Genomic DNA, 12,536 nt, shown 5'->3' on the forward strand with positions numbered 1-12,536 from the left:
CAAATTATCGAACCGGTTGGCTAATGCTGGATTTCTATATTCAATCCTAATCCAAATTGGACGGATTTGGATTGTCAACTGTCAAATTTTAATATGTTTTTGGCCAAAATATCTGCGGTTTTTGATGTTTTTACATTTTTATATTGTTAATAAGACTTTTAAACAATATTAAAGTGTAAATGCATCGAACATTTTGGAAATATAATTCAAAACTGAATTCAATTTGACAGTTGTAATCCGGATTTGGACAAGGATTTAATATAGGAAACGAGCGTAAATTGGACCGATGCTCTGAACTCGTATTTTGTTGATTTGTGCTAAATATACAACAATCATGTTGATTCATACCTATAAAATAGTAAGTTGAATAATTTCTCTTTAATTATGTACCATGAACATTAGCAAAAACAAAAGAAAACTATGTGTAAAATGGGATTGAAAAAAACTGGTCCAAATTACCGGACTCTCCCTTAAGTAGTGCACCTGTGGTTGATTGGCAGAGAATGCCACCTGGCATTAAGTCCGCCACTGGACAGTTTTATGTGCAAAAGTATAAATTAATAAATAAATAAAAATAAAATTTCAATTTAAAAATTTAAAAACATTGCAAAAATATTCTTAGTTGCAAAAATGTTGGTTGAATCGTAGATTATTACACGAGTAGTGGGCAGCCCTATTTAATAAGATAAGACAATATTTTCCATGATCGATAAGTCTATAATGCAACCTAATATTGACGAAGACAAAAAACAAATTTCATTTCTTCTCCATAATCTTTTCTGGGGAGATAAAATTATGTTTGAGTGTTGTTTTACAATGAGGTACTGAATCTATAATCTTGGGTAAACTTCTACATCCCTAATCTCGAATAATACAAGTATTTTGAGGGCCATTGAGCCCAAATATTGCCCCGTTTATTTGAAGATGCCGGTTTCGTTGCTACAGCGCTCTAATCACAAATTGCAATTTGTTACGGTATCAAGGTGCTTTACAAAACTTTGTTAACGAGTACTTTTAATTGCTTTTCTGTTTTGGTTAAGTGTTCCAATCAACTTGTTCAAAATTACCCCCATTATAATTTATGATCCTACTGTGAAATCTGAAAGCAGATGCACGAAAATAATATTTATTTGCTTGTGAAATCATTCATTAAACTTTTTTTTATTAATAAGTAAATAACAAAATAACCTAATTAAACGACTGCTAGTAAGTCATATCTGATAACAACATTTTAGATCTGTTATTGTGTATGTCCATTTGGAAATAAAGCAAGTTTAAATACACGTCTCTTTTATAATAAAGAAAAACCCTACTTGTGTTTTTTGTAATTAGTTTTTATTGACTGAATTTGAATGTTAATAAATAATCTAACTATTTTATTGCAAAATCAACACTTGTGTCACTCGTGCGTAAAAACTCGCCTACAAACGAAATCATAAACCATTATTAAAAGTACACGAATCATTTCCCCTAAAATTTTTGTTGGCTGAAAAAAAGAAAATACAATAAAAATCTTTTGTCCGTTTTTTGAAGAAACCTCTAATTGCTGTAAAGCAGGAAGCGTCGCCAATTAGCAAACCCAGTGACGTGGATAACCGCCCAGACCGGGGCACGGTGGGCTGAAAACCCACATTTCTGGACTTAATTGAACAGTGTTTAATATCTTGGATATTAATACGAACTACAAATAATATTTTTAGTATAAAAATGTATAACTTTAAATGATTAGAAACATTTTGGAATTAGGAAAACAACAAAAAAGAGAGGGCGTGCAAGATGCCTGGCAAAAGACTTGATGTTTTGAACATAATTATAAAAATGACCATGAAGCCTACTTCATATAAGACATATTGAATTAATAGAATAATACTCAATATCCATTATCTACAGCAAAAATAAAACCGACTCCAAAAAACCTACACTGAAAAGTAGAAAAATAATTACTAATTACCTACTTATTTATTAGGACAAATTAATATTTATGTAGGTATACCATGAGTGATACTTCTGGAGTCGGTGCCAAGATTATGAAACATGTAAAGTTTGCCTGCACCGACTCCAAAAGTATCAATCATGGTATACCTACATAAATATTAATAATTCGTCCTAATAAATAAGTAGGTAATTAGTAATTATTTTTCTACTTTTCAGTGTAGGTTTTTTGGAGTCGGTTTTATTTTTTTTTATAAAATTTTACTTATTTCTTGCTTTTTAGTTAACCTTTAACCGACGACGTGATTTTTTTGTCACGCCGTCTGCGATGTGCGGTCTGTGGGACCGCTATACTGTTTACTCAAAAAGTAATATTTTTTTGTACAAAAGTATATTGATTTTATATTTTTTGAGAACATTAAAGTATTACAAATAAACATACGTATAATTTGTGAGGAATCAATGTATATTATTTATTTAAATATGGCGAAAACGTGTTTGACGCTTAATTTCATTGAAATAACACTAGAGCTCAATAATACCTATATAACTTGTAAATTTTAATCAAAGCAAGAAAAACTATACTCCTTCCTAAATATAGTGAACATAATGAACAAAATAAAAATAAATGACATGTACATTACATGCACAAAAAAATTTTTGACGTAGGGTAAACATTAGGCACAATCAGGACATTTTTTTTAACCGCATGCTAAGCATTTCCGGTATACATAGATAACACCTGTAAGATAATTTCATTTTCAATTTAGGTGGACTAAAATGTACGTCTTTTTTGCAGCTGGTGCAATGACATCAGGTTGATTTGGCATGTCAGGACTTAGAGTACATGTCAGTGTTTGCTTTACCACCCGTTTCGCGGTATTTTTTTACAGACTACCATATTTTACATAATATTATGTCCAAATATCAATATATCATTAGGAAATGTTTTTTCCTAGGTTGTGGTGGCCCAGGATCCATAATTTTTACGAAAAATGAGTCGTCTAAAACAAAAACGCAAGTTTTAGTATGGTACAAAAATGTCACGTAGTCTGCGACGTACGGTCCCACAGACCGCTGTTGAACTTTAAATCGAATTATCTTATTAAAACTGCCCTCATCGATATAACCGCTACCTGTAATGGCGTTTGGGCAACTAAACTGGAAGGTACTGAGACGCTCGGGACACGGAAGTAAGTAGAACATTGCGATCCAGAAATTTCAAAAACCGGAGCGGTCTGTGAGACCGCACCTCGTCGGTTAAAGGTTAACTAATTATTACCTTGATGTTACCACTGAAGGTAGGCAGTACATTGAGACCATATTCTTCATGTCTACTGTAAAATAATATTCCCTACAAAATACAGGTTACCATATAGGAAACCTAAAAAGACCTTAAACCGTCAGCCCACCTTAAAAACATGAAAAAATACAACTGTTGGTCTATTTGTAACTATAATATTTAAAGAATTATCCTCCAACTCCTAAGCATTAAGGAGTTGTACCTACCATGACCAGTTCATCATGATGAGATGATGAATATCTGATGTAAACACTTGAATAACTTTAGAAACTATACTTATCTATTTAAAAGAATTATCTTCCAACTCCTAAGCATTAAGGAGTTTTACCTTCTATCATCAGCTCATCAATATGAAATGATGATTTCCAGGAGCAAATACTTCAATAACTTAAGAAAAAGTTTGAAAAACGATATACGTGCCTATAAAATTTGAGGGTTGCCCTCGATTTCCCTAGGATCCCATCATCAGATCCTAACTTGGTGACAATGGGACCATCTCAGAAGTGTACCCTATCGAACAAAAAAAGAATTTTGAAAATCGGTCCACAATTGACGGAGTAATCGGTGAACATACATAGAAAAAAAAAATACATACAGTCGAACATATAACCTCCTCCTTTTTTGAAGTCGGTTAAAAAAAGTAAGGTCTGCTTGTTTGCCTCCTGTCCTATTGCTTTATTTAAATGAACTTTATTTAAAAAAAAAAAGAACTGAACGCAGTCCGAGCTAACGAACGCAAAATGTAAAGGTTTTTATAATAATATTTTTTGAGTTGAAAATGTTGCTGTTAGGCCCACTGTGTGTAAGTACCTGTGGCTTATTTTTTCATCCCCGAATTTCCTTTTCCGGAGTCCATTTTGATCGCGTTACGTACGGTATTTTATTCGAACTCAGCTTAAAAAAATACACCCACGATTGTTTTTAAAAAGAAAATTCATTTAGAGATAAATTATGAATAAACCACGAATGAACGTTAGCTCGGATTTCAGTAATAAAATGAGATGTAAAAAATAACGATGGTCTAATTTTTCTGGACTTTCATGCATACTCCTACATTTTTATTTTATTTATATTAATTTCCTGGTAGAGTACCGACTACCGTTTCTATCATATTTTCACAGTTGGTAGTTGTTTTGATCACTGATTAATGCCTGCCTTACCACTCCATGAATCCCAGTTCATGATAACATACTCTACATAATAAAAGTAAGATCTTAGAGAAAGAAATCACTTCTGGTTTATAATCGAGGTTGTGTAAGTCCCAAAAACCTACACGAAGTTATTTCGGCGACTCATTTACGAATTCATGTTGACCGAAACGAGAATATAAGTCATTCCATTTCACACTAACGACATTCGTAGTCCCCAATGGGCGAAATTTCCAAAACTATGTCACACCCGCGGAAACAAAAGTGCTTACATAAACAACGTTGCTAAAATTACTTGAAAATAACGAGTTTACTCGGAGGACACTGTCGAAACAAACTTGGATCGTTTGTGGACGCGATAGGGACAGATGCTGCCAGAGATAGTATAGTGAACGGTGAAGCAGTAACCTAACTTTCTTTAAGTCTTTTTATAGCGCGAGCTTAAGGGTTACAACACAACCCTGGCGTCATTTAATACGATGATGATAATGATAAGACACGCCTTAGCCCTTTTATATGGCTAATCGGAACGACAACTTACTAACATAATCTACTATTTAGTTGGAAATGTGTTCTAGAAATTCCTAGAACACCATTTTATGGCAACTAGAAAATAATATATGTAGTTCGTGAAATATTTTTTAAATTGCATCTGCAAATGAACTTAGAATAAACAAATAACGTCTATAAATATAACTAGTAACTAGAACCTCATGGGTTCTAGTTACTAGTTATATTTATTATAAATACATTTTAAAATAAATATTTACATTTGAACGCTTCAGCACTTAAGTTGTTATATTTTTTTTAATTAGCCGCTCATTTCAACCATTACAGACCTGAATATAGTAAAAGTGCTCTTTAAATGCTTACTTAGAGAAAATAAGTAGATACTTACTGACTTTTTTTATTTTTTTATTCGACATTATTATTTAGTTTTTCATAAGGTGAGTCGTGGTGGAAATCATTCGGCTAAAACGAACGAACGAGTTCATTTCTTTTTTTTTCTTGAATTATCTAAACTCGAAAAACCCACCGGTTTCCTTTGACTGTTGGGATAGTTTCCTTAGCGCCCTCTCTTTATAATGCGACATAAAAGTCGCAAGTAATTTTGAAGAAACGAAAGTTTTGATATAAAATGACGCTCAGCTGTTATTGCTGATGCGATCGAATCGGGGATAGATGGACAGGGGATAATTATTGTTGTCGGTTAGCAGGTTCATATTTATTTCAGTGTTTATGGTTTGATATGTGTATCTAACGAGTCTTCCTTTGTAAACAGTCATAGATGTTATCTAATACATTCTTACTCTATTCATAGCCTGCTTTTGATTTTAAGTCCTCCTTATATTGTGACTTTAAAGAAAAAAACCTGAATATTTATGCAAAATTAGAAACAATAATGTCTTTTTTTCTCACTACAAAATCATTTGCATTGGTGAATGTGATTTGTTCATTACTTTCCTCCAAGAAACTGCTTAAGCATTCATAGGAAAAAAAGTTATCACAGATTATAACATGTAGGTATCTAGTTTATAAAAGAACACTAATTGAAAAACATATCTACGTTAAACCTAAGCCTTCAAGTGCTCCACTGGCGAAGCGAACTCAAAAATAATTCCAGACTTCTTTCTCGAGAAATGAAGTGGAAAATCTGAAGATTAACCGAATTAACTTAATAGGAACCATACAGGGCGGATGAGGTTTGGAGCTCAGCCAGAAAATTTTACAATATCTCGGTAACGGCTCCGGAAGAAAGCTCTAAAAAGCTCTACATAATATCAGTACTTGCGATGAGCTCTTAAAATTTTAGTACAAAATTTCTTAACTGTTCCCCCACGTTATAAATTCATGACGGCTTAATTATGAAAAGTAAAAACTAGACAGGGGAATTGTTACTATTAAAAAGTTGAATAAACAAGAAACTTTAAACTTTTGGTACTGACCTGTCTGCTGCTATTTATGGTTCCAACAGTCACTTACAAACTGGGTGCGTCCAATTTCAAACATAAGCTTACCAGTTATACTACTAGTTACCTTACAATTTTCCTTTTACCTATTACAAGACATACAAAGTCAATATCGCCAATTTGCTGTGGTTATATTATAAAAAATACTATAATTTTTATATAATCAGAGATTCAGGCAAAAACGAAGTCACGCCTTCGTTTTGTTTATTTATCCTAGTTTTAATTAAACCCAAACCAAAAATACGTTACAGCGATGATCTACAGTTCAACAATAAATAACCCTATATCGTACGCTTCACGTCAGTGCGCAATGATTTATCGTGTGAGAAATTCAACTCACGGGCGGGCCTGCGTGATGGTGGGCGCCGCCTAAATAAGGCGGATAGGGAATTCTTTCGGTGTACCTTGGTGCGGTTGAGTGCTGGCACTTGATGTCGATAGGATTTTGTTTCGTTTATTACAAAAATATTTTTTTAGTGAATAACAAAAACATTCAGTGGAACATAGAACCTCCTTCTTTTTAGACGTCGGTTAAAAACAATGCAATATTGCTTTGCGTGATGGCGGGCGCAACCTAAATAAGGCGTAGGTACCTATAAGGAATTCTTTCGTTGTGCCTTGGTTGTGGAGTGCTGATATATTTGATATCGATAGGATTTTGTTTTATTTGTTACAAAAATATTTTTGTTTTGTTTTGTTTGCATGAAATAAACATCGGTTTTATTTAAATTTGTACATTTAAAAAAATTGAAGACACAGAATCATAGAATGTTTTACAAAAAAACTTAACCTTGGCCTATAGCGAATAAATTTTGTATATATTTTAACTATTGTTATATTTTACATATAACTATTTGTAGAGTGCAGAGCTTGTTAGCTAGAGGGGTCACATTTTTAATTTCGTCTCGGTTACTAATTTTTACACTGAAGCGCTTTTTCCTGCTTTCTAATTTTTATCATTTATGACAAAACAGCCTTCTCCGTTATGGTCCGTGTAAGAACGTTTTACTAGAAAACTATTTTTATATTACGATTGTGCGACAATATATTTCAATATGACTTGTTTACACCCTTCTTGTGTAACGCGTCGTAAATGCGATACAAATTCATCGATACCTTAACATCACTACCTGATTTGGGATGCCATAATAATGAAGCGCTTTTCGTGATAACGACTTGATGCGAGAAAAATAATGCGAATGTAATTATCACCTGAATGTGATTTTGAGAGCTGTTTTGTTTTTATACGGATTTCAACAAGGTTCCTATACATCTCATGGCTACCTTTAAGAATATCTCATGAATATATAAAGTTATGTAATAAGTATAGAAAACTCTATTTTATTTTTATTCTAGTCAGAAATCGTAGAACTAAACCAGTCACTTTTCCGAAATTACATAACCTCGGTCTTTGTTTTCGAAACATTCTAATACCCTTCAACTGGACCATGAAAGTCTTTCACAAAACCTAGAACTAAGTTCTAAGTAGTATCTATAGGACAATGTAAACCAAACAAAGGCTCAATCTTTTACAAAACTTTCGCCAGTGTTATTTACTATTTCGGGACACTCTTTCTCGATTTGGACGGAAAACTTGTAAAGGATAATCTATTTTATTGAGTCATGAATTAGTAAAGTTGTAAAGAGAAGCGTCGACCGCAGATGGCGCCCTTGGATATAGTTCCGAAGTTGACCATTGGGGTTCTTTGTGTCGGACACAAAAACCCTGGCAACAGTTTAAACTTAGACTTAGCAGAGGCTTCTGTAATTAATAATACTGTTGTCAGTCCGAGTTCACGCAGTTACGGCCAAAATCGTCTCTTAATATTCCTACTTCATAATAAACTTAGCGACTCGCCCCACTCCAGTCATAAATTAAACCCAGATCTTGCTAGAAAATTGGCCGAACTACAACAATCAACTGTTTCAGTACGTTTTACTTGATCTATAGAAGTACCTACCCTGTAACAATAAGTAGATTAAGATGGCGTGATAAATAAAAGCTACGATCCTGAGAATTTCTGTTTGTAAATGAAAGGGTTTATTACACAAGTACAATAATAATTTTTCATGCTTTGTAATTTCAAAGTTAAAGTCCATTGAGTGTTAGTCCTAACAAACAGTTAGTTTGAGAGTCTACCTGTAAAATTAAAGACAAATATTTGATGAAGGAGACAACTGATTAACTCACGTACATTTAATGGAAATCAAGTTTATACGGAACCCAATTAGATACCTACATAAATTCGTCATTGACTGCTTTTTTAGACCCAGTGAATCCCACTCGGTGACATATGGTAGCGCTTATCCCTCCAAACTACTGCAATTTCAGAGATCCAATTGAGGGATTGAAATAAAGGAGAGAAGGTTAGTAGATATTTCATTTCAAATGAAATAATTTTACAGAGATTTATAGGTGATATATTGAAATATGGGTGGACTATCAGAACTTCCCTTGTTGATTTGTTTCTTGTGAGTTTCGTAGTTTTTTGTTTTGGGTTCATTTGGGGGCCTATGGACTTAGGCATGATTTTAAGGTAGATCTGTTGTCAATTTTAATACAACGCAATACAAGTATTTTTCTTGGATATTAAACATACTACTTGAAACATTATCTATAGGTACTAATATTATAAAGAGGTAAAGTTTGTGTGTTTATGTATTTAAATTTGTTAAATTGTAAGGGGTAATCTCGGGATCTACTGAACCGATTTTAAAAATTATTTCACTAATAGAAAGCTACATTATGGCTGAGTGTCATAGGTTATATAAAAACCGAAAAGTTCCACGCGGGCGAAGCCGCGGGCGGAAAGCTTATTATAAGCTTTCCGTGGAAGTTAGTTAGCTTAGTTAATTATAGGAACGTATTTTTAAATCGTTATTGTAAACATTTCCCATTCCACCTGGGTTCCCAGAGATAAACTTTCTTAGGGCTAAAATCTTTCAGAGTATTTTCCATTCGCCACTCATTAGTTATAAACTTTGAATTATTAAGATTATCTTACTATCGAAATGCAAACTATGAGTTAGATACCTGCCTTTAAACATTAAAGCTCTACCTTCCCGACTTACTGTAAAAACTCCACCTTATGAAACTCAATATTTCTCGCCCCCAATAAAGACTTGTCGTGAGAGGACTGTCACTCGGCAACACATTGACTGTGACAGTTTTATTGAATCCAACGAGGCGGAAACGAAGTTAGAATCTTATTTGTATCTTCTAGGGTACAATTACAAACCTAGTTTACGGCACTTCTGGATTTGATGTTTTGCATGTTCTTTGAAACTCCTTAACGTGTGTGGGCAAAATGCTAAATCTAAGGTGCCCCTATTAATTGTTTAACTATAATAATTTACTATTTAACTAGCTACATATGATTTCACCTGAGTAGAGTTTGATAAAAGTAGCCAAACTTATCACCTTTACTTTTATCTCAAGTGCTATTTTTATGTAGTTACCTAAAAGCTGTAAAATTGAAAAGATACATTATGTCAGTTTTGAAAATCCATCCACAATATTTTTTTCCATGAAGAATGAGAATATCATCCTAGACAAACTATCACTTTATGACATAAGGAAGATATCGATTTTCCAATGATGATTTCCAATGATGCTTGGTTAATATTGATTTGGTTTCCAATGATGAAGTAAAATAGATGAAAGCGTGATTTAAAAAAATAGATTAACTAATATTCAAAAGCGTTAACCAAATTCGGTAATTAACCGGTGCTAAGTAGGTACATATCTATATCTACACCGGCACCCCGTCGGAAATATAAGCCGAGGGTGATAAATGGTCCCCCACCGGGGTTCCCAATGTCTCCGAAGGGGTTGCTTTGTTTACTTTGGAAATTTCCAAATTCCAAGTAATTGTGTTATCCTTTCTCTATTTTTAAAGCTCATTGACGGGACGAGACAAGGTTGAAGAGGGAAAAAGTTATGAAGGTGTTTTGACTGCTTTATTTTTAGACGGTTAAAAATAGGCTATAAACAGTATCAGGGAATATTTTTGCACCTACGCAGCTACCTATCTAAAATGTATACTACATTTTATGGAAAAACACACGTCAAACAACAAAAAATACCCTATCTTTAAACGTGTTTCATTATACTTTTTATCGATTTCTGTCAGGTTCTTTTTAATTTGAATTTTAACAAAATTAATGTCTAGAATACGAGTATAATTAAAATTAAATATAGTCAATATTGATTCCGAATATAAAGTTTGAGTAAGTTTTACTTAGGGTAGCTTACTAAAAGTGTATTTTAATTTTTAAAATCAATCTAAAGTAATAATTGCTTATCCCTAAGTTAAAACTTTACAGGTGGTCTTGAAATATTCTTTTGCTCAAATGTTTTCCAGTTTTCTCTCAGGTCTTCATATTGTAACCGTGGATCTAATTAAGAGCACAGTTTCACAAAACTTTTTCGCGAAATGAAGATTTCTTTTCAGCTGTAATGAAAAGACTGAATACTAAAAACTGACCGTGTAAGCTAATGAAATAAAAATATATTCTAGTTATTTTATGAGCGAAAACAGACTATGACTTTTTTAGTTTTATTTATTCTGTGCTTTTATTTCTTAGTTTGCTCAGAAAATTAATTCCAAACGATATGATATTAGACCTGATCTTATTAAGGGCATTAAAAAAAACTTGTAATTAATATAACAATATCAGAAGAGGCAAGCAAGTATCTACTAAGTATCAATTTCTTGTATCGCCACATGAGAAATAAGAGCAACAATTTACCGTCTTAATGAAATAAACGACGCGTAAGAAACGGTTTCGCTTACGCCAACGTACCAGTATAAGTACATTGTTAACTTGGGTACTAAAAAAAGAACAGCCCAAACGTACCTACGTCAAAAACGGTATATGAACTGAAAAGCGACAAAATCTCCCAGATTAACTATGAACTTATAAACCTCAAAACATTTTTCATAGGTTACAAAAGGTTATGCTTAGTTTTATCGTATATCTTTGGACGTGAGCTTCCTTTATGGCTCTCCAGGAAATATCTCGAAAATTACAGATAAGAATAATTTTATAAATACTAATGTGGTAAAGCAATACCTCATGGCAATTCGAATCAACACTAAGCACAGCTCCAAATGATTTTGTGGCCCGAATTAACTCTACAATGACCGTTCAACATAGAAGTATTCTTGACTGAATAAGAAATAAATGAGACCTAGAGTTGTATGGGAGAATAGGTAAGGTAAAACCACCAAAGCTAGTCCATTAAATTAAATAGTCTCAAAATAGCTCAAAACGTAATTGGATTCGCGAAACAAACATTCAATAGAACCTAGTCTAAAATGTATGGAATACTTGATTGTTTTTTCCCGTTTTGAATGTTGGCCCAGTTGTAACAGATTTTCATATTCATGAATTCCAAATAAATCGTTTGAAAGTTAACTACTTCCAATTCAAATTTAAATCACACATGGCGCGCGTGTTTATTTATAATTTCTTTTATTAAAGCCTATAAATATTATTCTGATGCTTAATCAATAATACTGTACAGTTTCATCAAAATCCGTCCAGTAGTTTTTGCGTGAAAGAGTAACAAACATCCATCCTTACAAACATTAACATTTTTGATATTAGTAGAATGTAGGTAGCTGTTTAGCCTCAATATTTCCAACGTCTTTCTAAAAACAGTAATAAGTAAAAGGATCCGTTGTTCTGGCCCTTAGCACTCTGATTACAAACAACAAAACATTAATTATGTTTTTGCTTCGGAAGATACTCTAGTAATTTACGTGACCCTGTTTTTCGGAGAAATAAATGTTGGTAATAAGTTTGTGGTGAATGCCGTCTCTCTTATTTTGATCCTGCAATATGGAGGGGAAAGATTTGTTTTAATGTAATTAGGCGTCAGAGACTGAATTGGGGTATCAATAGAAGGGGATGAAAGAGGGCTTTTGAAAACGATGCATTACCTAAGTATGTACTTACATAATTATCTACCTACCTATGTATTATTGTAACGATGTGTTTAGTTTTCAAAATAAGTAGCAGATACAAAATCAAAAATTTGGTTTTCATGTTAGGTTGTTCACAAGAAGGGAGAGCAAGTTATTGAGCATTTTGTTTAGTTAGTTAAGCATCACATTATTTCAGGATTAAGTAAGTATGTACCTGATAATATTTATAGTAGGCAGATGTAAACTATGT

The sequence above is a fragment of the Ostrinia nubilalis genome, chromosome 9 (assembly GCF_963855985.1).
Source record: "Ostrinia nubilalis chromosome 9, ilOstNubi1.1, whole genome shotgun sequence".
Taxonomy (NCBI): domain Eukaryota; kingdom Metazoa; phylum Arthropoda; class Insecta; order Lepidoptera; family Crambidae; genus Ostrinia; species Ostrinia nubilalis.